The sequence below is a fragment of the Lygodium microphyllum genome, chromosome 1 (genome assembly GCF_053477565.2).
Source record: "Lygodium microphyllum isolate KBCC chromosome 1, Lygodium_microphyllum_v1.1.10, whole genome shotgun sequence".
Lineage (NCBI taxonomy): Eukaryota > Viridiplantae > Streptophyta > Polypodiopsida > Schizaeales > Lygodiaceae > Lygodium > Lygodium microphyllum.
In genome coordinates this window covers 154700250-154714683 of record NC_141135.1, presented here as the reverse complement: position 1 = coordinate 154714683, position 14434 = coordinate 154700250, and positions in this window count along the sequence as shown.

The following is a 14434-nucleotide window of genomic DNA, read 5'->3' as shown; positions in this document are numbered from 1 at the left end:
GGTCACCTTACGATGCACTAGTGCTATTTGTAAAGAAAATGGATGCTACTCTCAGGTTGCATACTCTCAATAAACCTATAGTGCACAATACATATCTAGTCCGTGTGGTGGATGAACTCCTAGATTAGTTGCAAGGTTGAAGGGGAGCTACAGAGCTCTACCCCGAGACCTACGGACCGCTTATTGATCAAGCGTTTCAAGCCAAGCGGCCATGGCTACCTCTCACATAGCTGACGTGCAATGCCTACCTTACGGGTGTAGTGAGCTTACCTTGATGCTCGATCGGGTTCCCTCCTTTCTCTTGCACTCCAATAGCTCCATGATCCTTGTGGCAAGCTCAAGCAACCTCAAGCCCTCTCCGTCAAGCTCCATCCTCCATAGCCACGCAAGAAAAGAGAAGAGAAGATGAAGAGAGAAGATGGGGAGCTTCTTCTCCACGATCCCTCACTCTCACACACTCACTCCCTCACACTCCCTCAATCCCTCACTCAAGCACAAGCAAGAAGGCAAGAAACAAGAGAAGAAGAAGAATAAGATTTGGCCACACACAAGAATGAGCTTCTCATTCACTTTTCAACTTTATATACAAAACCCTAAATCCCTTTTGGGCAGTCATCCCCTTGTTCCCTTTTTTACATGGCCGACCGTGGCCTAGGCCCTTTTTCCCATTGTCCTTCTATCTTCCTAGCTTCCTTTCCACCACCCGTCTATATTTACAAATTGCACGGGTGAGAGCCCGGCACTCCTTAAATTAAATCACAATGCGCTTGTGCTCTTTTACAAAAGTATTGACTTGTGCTTTTCCTTGTGCGCCTTTTCCCTTATTCAGGACTTTTATGCACTTTTTGTATTTCTAGATTTTTCTTGGCACGCCTTCGTCTTCCGTTTCACTTTGCCTTGGCCTTTGTCTTCTACTTTAGCTTTTCTAGATTTTCCACCTTGTTCGACTAACAGTTAACATTACCCCCCTCCCAGATGAGTGCCAGTCCCATGGCATTGTGGTGGGGAGTAGTGGGGTAGGTGGGGTTGTTGCTAAGTGGAACTAGTGGGTAGATGACCACAATCAAAAGGTGTTGTTGTGAATGAGAGGTAATGGAGTTTGATTAACGATGACTAGGAGAGATTCCGGCGTGCTTTAGACTTCATGAAGATGCTCGGCATTTCTCACACAGTTGTAGCTCCCATTCTGCAACGGCTGATAAAGGTTTTGCATGGGCATCTCTAATCATTTGGAGAATATGAGGTTCCAAAATCTATGCCAATGCTGGGTCCATCACTGAGTTTTTCTTCGGCTTGATTTGGTTCAGTCATGGTAGCCATCAACAGGCAGATGGTCGGCTACATCAAGCATGTTGGTCCATCCAACCATCGGAGTATGCAAAAACTCCTGAAGCTGCTGTAGTGGTGTAATGTCCGACTCAGGGAAAAATTCTTGGTCATTAGCGGATGTCATGGATGATCTTCTTTAGCTGGGTAGCCATTCACTAAGTTACGATCATAGCCTGCAAGAGAAAGTTGTGCACTCCCTAAGGGGTGTGTCCATCTCACGCTGTAGTGTAAGTACATGTGTAGTGGAACTGGGAGATGGGTCTAACCTTGGGTAAGCCCTTGGTAATGTCCCACACTTACGGAACCAATTTGTGTGTTGTTGGAGGTGCAGTGCAAAACTTAGGGTGACAGGTCTGGAAGTCCTGCCCTTTTGATGTGCCCTAAGCGTGAAGTGGGGGAGGGGCTAGGTGTAAACCCTAGGTGTAGTGAGTGAAGTGAGCCCTCGTGCTTTTTTTTCTTTTCACTTTTTCTTTTTCTTCTCTTTTTTTTTAAAGAATTTCATACAAGGAAAATGTCCTGGCTAATGCCTATCACCTTCAGCTGGATTACGAGACGGTCGCAAGCATTGGGATAGGAATGCGCGACTTTGTAGATATTCTTTTATACCGGCCCGAGCCTTCAGGGGTGTGGATTACAAGAAAGGATGATTGCACCTCGTGAAGCGAGTATCACTCATATCCTCTAAGCTTTCTAGGCAAAAGGAGGGAAGCAGGGTTGCCCTCATCATTAGTCTAGTCACGGGTCTACTATCTATCCCTAGATTGACGTCAAAAAAGAGTGGAGGGAGGTGGGCTTCCTTGGCTTTAGGTCTCTGCATTAGTAGAAACTTGATAAGCCTAAGATAATTACAAGTAGTTAAGAAGGCTAGATCTGGGCAAGAAGAAAAATCTGCGAGAAAGCAGTTGATAGATGGGAGGAGATCCTCTAACCTAAAGACTAGGCATTCCTCGGGGCTCCGGGCATTAACATTATATATCTTAGGAAAGTCAAAATCCCCATGAATATTTCGATCATAGTCAACTCCATGCCTACGAGAGTAGGGCATGTAGATGGGCTCGTTGCGTTCTTCAGGGAGCGAGCTGCAGAAGGCAGTCCAGGCGTCGAAATTGGTATCCCAAATCCTTCTCCACCACTTCGGCTGTGCCTCGTAGCCTTGGACGGTTTTGGAAACCCTGTTTACCTTGTCTTGCCACTAGTCTTCAAGATCTTGTCTCCATCTGGTTATTATGAGACTTCTTTCCTCTATCCACTTGTTTGCAAGATCATTAGCCAGATCCTTGATCTTGGCTAGAATACGTAGAGGCAAAGCACAGTCCAAAGAGCGTGGATAAGCAAAAGAAAGTTCAAACGGCCTTGTCTGGAACTCCCGTTGATGCCACATGTCCAATTTCTGAGGCCAATTGATAGGATGGGGATCCCCCCATAGTGGCACAGGCTCTTCAGGGAATTGTCTTGGCAATGATCGTGCTCTACGTTGGGCTTCCTCTGCTAGTTCTTGTCTTCTTCTTCTGGCTACCACAATGCGCTCTGGCATATCGGCATCTTCGGGCTCCTCAGGCGAGAGGTCTCGTAGAGGCGGACTGGGCATTCTTTGTTGCTCTTCTTCAACATCCTGCTCAGAGTCCAGACCCTCTTCGACGTTCTGCTTGGCAACTGATGGAACCGCTTGTGGTGGTGGTGGTGGCTGCTCATGCTCTTCAAACCCAAGTTCCTTAAGCTCAACAGTGGAAAGGCCGGCACGGTGTAGGTAGTGAAATTGCTACTCTTTTGTGATTCCTGTGTCTGTTGAAAGCTCCTGTTCTTGAAGGCCGTACTTTAGTGCTTGGGTGGTCAGTTCTAGCTTCCTTCTTACCTTCTCCACTGAATCATTGCCCTCCGCCTGGGTGACATGTAGTATGTGCTGAGGAAGGCTTGCCTTTGTGTGTTGGCACATACATCAGCAGCTTTTGCCCTAGACTCCACAAGCACTCTCTTACACTCAACCACCGCCAATCGTTCTGTGAAATCCCTAACTCTTTCAAAATTGTTTCTTTCCCACTCACTGGCTCTCTCGTCCATCTTCTTTCTTCCCTCCTCCAGCTCACTTGCCAAGGTTGTCACAACCTGCCTGCTGCTCATTCGTTAAGAACCAGAGTTTGTTCCTTTCCCTAGATTTTCGAGCCAACTGTTCTTCAGCAATTTCTTTTGCCTGATTTGCAATGCTGAATCTTATTTCTGCCTCAGCAAATAGCTCTAACTTTTCTTGCACAAGCTGCTCATGACTTTGGATCTTTGCAAGGTGCAATTTTCTTTGGGTGAAGGCCATGGCCATGAGGGCCTCTATGTCTCCCTTGGTAATCTCCAATGCATCTTGCAGTCATTGTGCCTCATTATGTAGCCTTTGTGCTTCTGCTGTGGGAACTCCCAGCCTTTCCTACTCTAGGAACTCTATTTCCCTCTCCAATCTATCTTGTTCTTCAAGTTCATACCATAGCCAAAAAGCTATGGCATCTTCTTGTTGCTCATTTGGCTCACCCTCCTAAGCTTCCATCTGTCTGTACCTTTCCAGTTTGGCGGTTCTTTGTTCCAAGTCAGCATACTGCTGCACTAGTAACTTCAAGCTTCGATGTTTTGCCACCAGGTTTTGCTCTTCATCTTCCAGTCTTTGTCTTATGCGGCTCTCATTGTCCTGGGCTTCCTTGGTCTTTGCTTCTAGCTGATCTTGTAGAGTTTTCACTTCCCTTCTTCGGTCGGCTCCTTACTTTGAAACTTCTAGCCTTAAGGCTGCCGAAGTTTCCTTTTCTTTCTCTAACTCCACCAGGGCTATCTTCTTTTCTTCTTTTGCCTCGTCCAATTGTGCTAGAAGCTCAGCCACATAAGCATCATAGTCGGCACCAGATGGCATGGGAGTAGGGGCTGTAGTGGTTGATGCCTCTAGCTTCTGTCGTTTTGGATCTTGCCTAGACTCAGCATCTGCGACAGTAGGCCTTTTTACTCCGGCTTCTGGTACAATTTCAGCCACTTTACTGACAAGTAGCTGCATCATGTTCATCAATTGGGCCGTCTCTAGAGAGGGCGTGGGTTGCGGGGTGGTTGTGGTTGTGGTGTCGGTTGGTACTGGCACAAAGGAGGAAGGCAAGGGGTGTAGCAGGGACTTGCCCTTGCCTACAACTACTGGGGCCATTTCCACACTACCACTTGCTTCAGCTTCATGGCGGGGACTCAAAGGATCGATCTCTCCTCCCCCATGGGTTTCTTCGACAGATCTATGAGTGGTCTTTGCCAACTCAGCAAGTTCTTTCATTCTTAGTTCTTCGAGCTTCCTCCTCTGCCCTTCTTTGCCTCTTTTCTTCTGCCCTCTTTGATTCTTCTCTAATTTTTTCGAGTTCTTCCTCTTCTTTTTTCCTTCGTTCCTCCTCCACCCTTCTTGACTCTCTTTGAGCCCTCCTCATCTCGGCTCGCTCTTCTTTGCTCAGTCTTTCTTTCTTCTCCTTCTAGCTCTTGTCACTCTTCTTTTGCTCCCGTGGTTTAGCCGCTTGAGTAGGTGGTACCTCTGGCTCTCCTTTGTCGCTTATTGTCCTTTCACTCGAGCCTTCTTTCTCATGATGACGTGAGCTTTGATGCACAGCTTGCTCTTCATCTACACCAGCATCCTTGATAGCCTCATGGATGATTGCCGTCAAGACACTGCCATATCTGATTGTGGAGGTTTTCGAGGCAAGCTTTTTCCTTGTGGATCGTGTAGTAGAAGCAAGAGACTCCCCACCAGCTGGTGTTGCGGCTAGAGCCAGGAGCGCGGCTGAACTCTTGATAGTTTTCTACACAAAACCGTTCCAATCCACCTCCTCTGGAACTCCTACAGCGATGCTCTCTAGTAATGGCACCCCGACTCTGTTCATTAAAGCATTGTATCTCTGTCCTGAGAAAAGGGCGTGGACCATTTTAGCTTGCATGTTTGTTGCAGGGTCTGGAATATCAGCCAAACTGATTCCATCCACTGTGTGCACATCCTCTTTTTTGACTCCCATCATGGTATATACATCTCTTCTTGGGTGCCTCTCCTTCTTGGACACAAGCCCCAGGGCTTTCTCGACGATAGCTGCATTAAGGGGCACTTGCACCCTTCTTTCCTGGTCGCTAGTTACTGTGACCGTGCCACAGCTCCTACCTTCATCAAAGCTCCTTAAAAAGTTAGCGCACATGCTATAATCTACAACCTGTCCGACCTTTTCCACATATTTTCGGAGGTTGCATTTATCCACCAACTCCTTCACTGCCGGCTCTTCCAGGATGGCATCGTCTAAATTCAAGGCATGTTTGAATGTGAACTAGCTAAATCCACATGTCTCAACACTAATCCCATACTTGTCAACTCCTCTTCAGTGAATGGAAGTCTATCCCCCTTTTCTTTTCATGTCATGGTAGGTGCCTGTCATTACACCATGCCAATATTAGCATTATGAATTGACTCATCACTAACAAAACCCAAGAAAGAATGTGTGTGACAATTTGTCGTGCTGCTTCAGAGGTATGAAACTTGGAAATAATTCAAAAGCAACATCTATTTCCTCCTTGCGTTCTTTCCTATTTAAATTCAATTAATCATTTTCATCCATCACTATACCTTGCTAAATCACTTGGCTCTCACTTTGCTCCCCCCCCCCCCCCTTCCTTAAGTTTTAAAGGAATCCTTCCTAGGATTAGCAAGGGAAGAAGGAGGACTCACATGGACTTTGTGGGGCGAGTTAATTGGCCAACAGCTAAGTATAGAGGTTAGGGTTATATTCAAGCTAGGCATGATGATCAAGTTCACATGGTCGTATGGAAGCTTGGGTAATATAGGTCAAGACATCATGAAAGATGTCCCTGGAGTTGAGGCGGCTAGCAACGTGCAGTTCCTCTTCCATAAGGAATTGGTCAATGTAAGGGTGGCCTAACACATGGTCATCTAAGTGTATGTTGCATGTAATGGCCAAAACCCTAAACGAAAGAGGTGCCACATAAGTAGGGTCGTGTTCAATTGTTTTGATTGCTCTTCTTTGCTCGGCATTGGTCATGATGCGGCGGCCTTTTTTCTCCCATTGGAGTCGCAAGGCATACCACAGTTGTAAGAATGAAGAATCAGTGCTGGCCAGCTACGTGAGCTCCTCCAGTTCTTGTTCAGGTGTAGAGCAAGCAGGCTTGCGGTACGAGGTAATTAGTCTTCTGAGAATGGCTTGCTCCTTTGAGATTTCTCCATTAGCGATTAATTCGGTGGCAATTTTGAAAATTTTGACAGTCATAAATTCGTAGTCTTCCCAAGTGCATGGCAACGCACGAACGTCAGAAGCAAGAGGTTCATCGAGAAGTCCTAGGTCAAGCCTCTCATAGCTCCTAGCGAATGTGGTGAAGGTGTTATCTAACTCCTTGATGCATGTCACTACGTCATTTCCCGAGGTCTCAGCAAGATCCTTGGCCTCTAAAAGGAAAGATCGTCTTTCATACGAAGGCCTAAGACCTGCTGGTGGTGATGGTGCAATTGGGATGGACAGTGGTGACTCCATTAATGGCATCACAGATGGGACTTTGCACTCAGAAGCACTTTGAGATGCTGCAGGGGGCTCCAGTGGCATAGGAGGTGTGCTGCATTCTATCTGAGCCGGCATGGGGGTGCTCAACTCCTCTGACTTGGATAATTATGGGGCATCTAGCTTTGGATAACAAATGAGTTGGGATTCATTAATCACAACCGGTGCTGGTCCAGCTTACTTTGCAGCCTGGGCTCCGTATGTGCAAGCCTCTCTAGCTGGAGTGAGGTTGCTTAGAGTTGAGCCTCTTGAATGTCCGCTCTTAGGCACCCATATCCAGGGGTTGCCCTCATAGTATCCTTGTGCTCACAAGAGATCTTTGGGGATCCATCTCGCGGCATGGTCGTGCGCCTACGTTGATAATGTATAAGCTACCTCTTAGGCTGTGATTGATAGTTTTTGCATTTAGAAGCACGTTTCTGTGGTTTACAAGGAGGTGGCCCTTGTCATTTTGGCACCCATATGAGCATGGACCCCTTGGCCTTGTGAATGGCCTTGGTGGGCTTGGTTCTAGCAGTTTGAGCATGGGTGAGATATCACAGCCCTTCTCCCTAGGCTTGGCCATAGGCATGGTTGTAGGGGTCTCTATCGGTAGCTTTGCAATTGTAGAAGGATCAAGATAACCCTTGCTGAAAGTAGTCACTATGCGCACATTGCCTATAGCAAGATGGATGCGATTTAGTTTATAGTCCACATTGCAGTTCGTCTGCTTTTCAAAAGTGCGACCTAGTAGTAACTTATTACTAGCTCCTTTAGTGTTTGGCAACACATAAACGAAGACTGATATACTTTCAAACTCGATAGAGACAGTCACTTTGCATTTTCCTAAGAGTGAGTAAGTGTTGGCTCCAAATGGGCTGAGTTTAGCATTTGTGGGCTGTAATTTAGGTTGACCAATGCGTGTCCAATGGTCATGCGTCAAAATATTATAGTCAGCACCTTCGTCGATCAAGGCATCAAAAGAATACCTCCATTCTACAGTGACCGTGATTCATAGGTAGGCGGGTCCCACTGCTTCTTCATCTTGATCTGTCAATTCGGTAATAGTGGCCATGTAGACGTTGACAGGGGCTTCAAGCATAGGTGGCTCGTGCAACGGATGGAAAGGAGGATAATACTTTTTCATGCGACTGCCATTGAAAAAGCCTATTCCTTCACCTTTGAGCGTCTCCAATTCAACATTGCCTGTTGTACTAATTGTACGTACTCGGAAAGGTCCTAGTCCTCGAAATTTCATTTTATGTTTGTGACCCTTCACAAAGTATAATAGAACGAGGTCCCCTTGATCAAAGTTGCAATGTTTGACATGCTTGTCAAACCACATCTTTCTTCGTGCCTTCTCACAAATCAGAGCGTGGGTGGCTAAGAGTCGAGTCTCCGTGAGACGCTCTAACTCCACTAAGCGGTTGGTCCAAGCCTCTCTTCCCTCCCAATGCTCTTGGGTTGCTATCCTTAAGCTAGGGACAAAGAACTCTAAGGGTAGAATGGCCTCCGTTCCATAAGTCAGTCTAAAGGGCGTTTGTCCTATAGCCGTCTTATAAACTGTACGATAGGCCCACAAGGCTGCCATTAATTTGTTATCCCAGTCACTTCGTGATGTGGATACCACCTTCGTAAGCACGTTGACTAGGATTTTATTCATGGATTCTACTTGGCCATTTGCTTGAGGGTAGTAGGGCGAGGACCTTCTATGAATGATTAGGAAGGTCAAGAGTAGGTGGGATATCACTTCATTAATGAAGTGCATGCCCTGATCACTTACTAGTTCAATTGGACAACCAAAACGTGAAAGGACCTGCTCCCACAAGAACTTTGCAGTGGTTCTAGCATCGTTCTTCCTAGTGGCTTTTGCCTCTGCCCACTTCGTCAAGTAATGAGTTGCCACAATGATGTAGCGTGCCTGGGAAAACTATGCCGCAGGACTGATAGGTCCAATGAAGTCAATGTCCCATTTTTCGAAGGGCTGTTGTGCTATTACGGGGGTCAACTCCATCTTATCCTTGCGCAAAGGCACCTTAGTCCTCTGGCACTCATCGCAGTGTTTTACAAATTTAGCAGCATCACGGAATAGGGTGGGCCACCATAGTTGAAATTGTAGCAACTTACGGGCTGGTGTATCCCCATTAAAGTATCCTCCAGCTATTCCACCATGCGCTTCTCTCAATACATCATGCAACTCATGCTCACACACACATCTACGCAACAAACTGTCTTGTCCTAGCCTAGAGAGTTGGTCGGTGATCAGTTGGTATGGCTAGATCTTTAAGATAAGTCTCCTTAGCCTGGCTTTCTCAATAGGTCTCTCAGGTAGACCGTTCTCTAGCACTTGAACTACATCATCTGCCCAATATGGCATGAGATCGGCTCTAAACAAGTCTCTTTCGCTAGACAGGCTAAAGAGATGAGCGTCCGGTAGGTCGTCAGGTATGCCTTGTCCAACAACTTCTCCTGTGGGTATGCGGGACATGTGATCAGCCATGTAGTGCTGCTTTCCCTTACGTACAACCACAGAGAAAGCGAATTTCAACAAGAGAAGTAACCATCTAGCTATGTGACCTGTAGCGCACGGCTTGTTCACGAGATAAAGCAAGGCTTGATGGTCAACGAAAAAGACGAAGGGGGTGGCCAACAGATAATGCCTAAATTTCTTTACAGCAAACACCATGGCTAACCCTTCCCTTTCTGTAGTGGAATAGTTCATCTCCGTTTTAGTGAGCTGCCTGCTGGCAAAACTCATGGAGTAATCTAGATTATGCTCACCAAGTTGGCATAGAACAACTCCAATAGCAAATTTAGAGGCATCTATGTGTACATGAAACGTTATGCTCCAATCTGGGGCTCGTAAGATTGGTGCAGTGGTGAGAGTCTTCTTCAACTCTTCATATGCACGCAGGCATTCCTCAGTCCACTCGAATACGATCAGAAGCTTGTACAATGGTCTAGCAATCAGTGCGTAATTCAATACAAAGCATTGATAGTATCCCGTATGGCCTAAGAAACATTGAATGCCCTTGTAGTTAATGGGTGGTGGTAGGTCGACAATGACCCTGACTTTTGAGAAGTCAGTGGCAATGTCGTTCCTTGACACTACGTGCCCTAGGATACATCCGTGCTTCACCCAAAACTAGCACTTTAAGGGGTTCAACGAGAGGTTGTATAACCGACACCGTTCAAAGATAACTCCCAACTTTTCTAAGTGTTCGGCCCAACTAGAGTGTACACATAAGTCGTCTATGAACACCTCTCACTTGAGTCTAAGCATATCCTTGAAGATGGTGCACATTAATCGTTGAAAGGTCGCAGACGCATTCATTAGCCCAAAGGGCATAACGATGTAGGTGAATACACCCCACTCCATGGCGAAGGCAGTCTTGTGCCTGTCGTCAAGGTGCACTTGCACTTGATTATAGCCAGAGAAGCCATCCAGGAAGCTGTAGGCTTCTTTGCCTGCTACCCTCTCCAGCATGTGCTCGGTATACGGTAAGGGGTAGCTGTCCCTCTTCGTAGAGGCATTAACTTTCTTGTAATTCACGCATACTCGAATTTTACCATTCTTTTTTATAACGATCACTATAGGTGATACCCAATCTGTGTGCTCAATCTCATATATAAATCTCGCCTTCAGGAGCTTATCGATTTCCTCCTTCACTGCATGGGCGTGTTTGGGATTCATAGGGTAAGGTCGTTGTTTTGTTGGCACCACGTCTGGAACCATTGGGATATTATGGGTCACAACCCTAGGATCGACTCCTTTAAGTTCCTCCAAGGACCAGGCAAACACATCGATATACTCTCATAGGAGAGCAACAAGTTTAGCCTCCTCATCCTTGGTCAAGTCGTCAGCAATGAACACAGGTCGAGGCTTCTCGCCTCCCCCTGCCAAGTTGACTTCCTTGACCTTTGTGGGTCCCTCAATTGGCTCACTGGTTTGCCCTTGTCTCTTTGCTCCTAGCAGAATCACCACTCTATCACCCTTCTTAAACTTTATGAAGTGTTTGGGGAGATCCTGCGGCTTCTTTTGCCTCTCTGCTTCTGAGTCCTTAGTTTGCTTCCTGGCCTCCTCCTTTTGCCGTCTGCGCCTTAGGTGGACTGGCAAGTCCCCTTTGGTGCGTCTGACCTTAGAGGGTTGGGGTATTTCGGGATCACTCTCCGTACTGACTTCTGACTCCGAGTTAAACTCACATCCCTCGCTTGAGGAAGGAGTTTCGCTAGGGGGTCTTAATTCAGTAGGTGTATCCGTCTTAAGCACTGGAACTAGCAATGGTTGCGCCACTCTTGCTTGCTCGTAATCCATGGCTCCTATGTGCTCCAACCAAGATCTATCACACTCCATCCGCATGACTCCTCTTTCATTCCAGCCTACCCTTTCCCTTCTAGGCCTAGAGTCTGCCTTGATCTGTTCGATCGTTCTCCCTTCAATGTCATATTCTATCGTGTCTAACTCTTATTCACTCTCGTCTCCAATAGAGCGGCAGTCCTCGTACTCCTCATCATCAAAGTCTTGCCCCTCTGGCTGCTCCAGGCTTTCCTCTCCAATCTCCTTTTTGTCAGTGACTAAAGCCCAATTGTATAATAGGTTCAGATCATGAATTTTGGTCCATTTCCACTCAGGCTTAGCCAAAAGATCACTTAGGGGTTTTAGATTGGCAGCCATGTTGCCCTTCAGTTTATCGGTCAGGTACTCTATGATTTCTTGAAACTCGAGCTTGTTGGTGGGGATATGGAACGAGACCGGTTTCCCTGGGTTACGTGAGCTTCCTGCCATCATGCAAAGTGGCACGATGGGCTCCCTTGCTAGCATGCTTGGGGATTTAGCAGCTTGCCTATATAGCTCTTCCTCATCTGAGAACAGTAGATCAATGGTTGCCAAGACGTGCATCCAATCCCGCTCGTCCTCAGGGCAAGGGATGTACTTGGTCAATGACCCATAGGGTTTGCTTGCCTGTGCATCAACTTTTAGCATGGTTGAGATAGCATCAAGGTCGGCTAGGGTAGTCTTCCAGGTATCCATCTCAACCCTTACCGCTTCTGTTCTATTCCCCAAGAAGATGAGATTGTTACCCCAATCTTCAATAACTCGTGCGTTCCTCATCCAGGGTTAGCCTAGCAGTATGTCGTAGTCCACTCCCTTCATGACAATGAAGTTCACGGAAAACTGCACCCCTGTGGCCTTCACTGGCCAGTTCTTTAGAAACCCGAATGGTCTGACCTTCATTCCGTTGGCCAATGTGACATTGAACCTAGCCGTTTCCATGGGTGGGTTTCCCTAGGCCTGTAGAACTGCGTGGCTCAAGCCACTGACACCGGCGCCTGTGTCTACGATTTCTTTTCGTGTTACATCCCCCAAGGCTAAGATAGGTAAGACTGCATGCATCTCAGTGCCTTCCCAAAAAGCATTGACATGCAATGACCTTGGAACTAAGTGTAGCGTTAGGCTTGGAATCTGCGTGACTGCGTCCTGCTCTTGCAAGTCAGCGGCAGTGTGCTCCTCTTTTCCATCCACCCAATGCTTTAATTCTTGCCATAAGGAAGGGTGCTGCCGAAGCAGATCTCCTAGGCTCAAGGTTACTGGCATGGTTACTAAGGTGGTGAGAAGGTTGTTGGGTGGTTGCCTTCCTCCTTGGTCAGCACTCTTTGGCCATATGTCTTGGTTAGCTTACTAACATGCTTCTTCCTAGTCTTGTCTTTGTGGCATCTCATGTGGTGTGGGTGTGTTCCCCGATTGAGGTCGCAACAGTGAAACGGGTGTACTCACACTAGAGAGGTCTTCAATTTGGTCTTCCAGTATGGGCTCTACGTCCTTAAGGTGTTCCTGGGCATCCTTGACCCACTCGTTAACTTTGGCTATAGCCTCGAGTTGTCGTTTGGAATGGGGGTATTCCCCTACCTTGGCACTCCCTAGTTCTGCTATCTTAGGAGTTGAGGTCTCTGCCTCTACATCAGTGACCCTCTTTCCTATCACTAGCATTGTAGCTTCCTCAGTATTAAGGGTAATCTTTGTGTATGTTCTCTTTCTCCTTCTCCTCCGACTTTTCTTTCCCAATGAGACTGCATCCAGGTTACTTGGCCCAGGCAATGAGATGCCTGCCTATTTTGTCTGTGCTCGCATCATGACATGTAGTGGAATGGGCGTGTCCTCACTATCAAAGGTCTCCACACTGAACAACCCCAAGGGTACTGAGGGCATGTTGACAGAACTAAATGATGGCTTCCGTCTAGGACAGTCAGAAAATAGGTATGTGATTCCACACTCGATGCATCGAAGGTCAGCTTTGTACTTGTTTGCATGTTCCCTTTTCAAGCAGCGTGATGAAATATGGCCTGGATGACCGCAAGTCCAACATGAGATTGGATCTTGGCTTGTTCCTCCAAAAGCCTCTGCCTCTTCCTCTACCTAGCGCCATCACCGGTACTGATCGGTAGTCCATCAGGACTGGATTGCCTTCCTCATCATAGGATATGTATGGGTTCACATAGGTCTCCTCTTCACTTGGTTCTTCCACATAGTGAACAGGAGTGTCACTCGGTGGATGGGTTACATAGGGCCCTGGTGGTCTGGGTATGCCTATCGGGTTCATCTCTAGCCTAGGAATGGCCGGTCTTGCATCATTTGGTGCTGGAAGTGCCAACTGGGCTCCCCTGCCAAAGAGGTTAGGTGCCTATTGCCTAACTGCGCATATGGGAATCTCCTTGGCAGTCTGCAATGTAATGCGTCATGACCGAACCTACTGCAGTTCGAGCACGGCCTAGATCTAGGATCTTGGCACTCAGTTAGAAGGTCGTTACCGCCACAATGTATACACTGCACAGGTTTCCTCATTTGGTCTTGCAATCGTGCAAGCTCCACTCTCACCTCAGCCAGCTCCTGGCCTTAGTCAACACTCTTTCCCTTATCTTGTATGTTAGAGTTCTCTCTCTCTCCTGAAACTGTTGACCACTCTGGAGCTCTCTAACTTGTACTATCCTGACTGGTGTTCCTCATGCTTCGCTCCCTAAGCTGATCGTCCACCCTTATTGCCTCTTCAAAGACTCTAGCTAACACGTCTCGGTGTAGAGTGGAGTTACTAGCCAAACCGTTTGGAGAAAAAGAGGAACAACACCATTAGGGACTCTGAATTCAGTGGACTCAACATTGCCTAACACCATTAGGGACTCAACATTGCCTAACACTGAATTCAGTGCCGAAGTCCTTGCATGTAAATGCTTTCTAGGAGGGCACAAAGATGCATGCAGTCCTATGAAAGCAACCCTCCCCACAAACAAAACCAATCACAAAACCAAGGACAAAGCACACAAAGTCTATGTGTATGGCTACGTCATTGCTCTCAAAACTAAAAAGAAACCATAAATCTCTCTCTTAATAACAAAAAAAATTGTCATCTTCAACCATTATGCACAAAAGAAAGACCAAAGGGAAAAGAAGAATTTCTGCACAAAAGATAGAGGAGAAAGAAGAGAGAAAGATTGGCACCATACAAAAGGAGAATGTGTGTCTTGGAAGGAAGGAGAGAAAGACGCACATAATCAGCTGTGCACTCCACCCCACCTTTTCCCCAAAA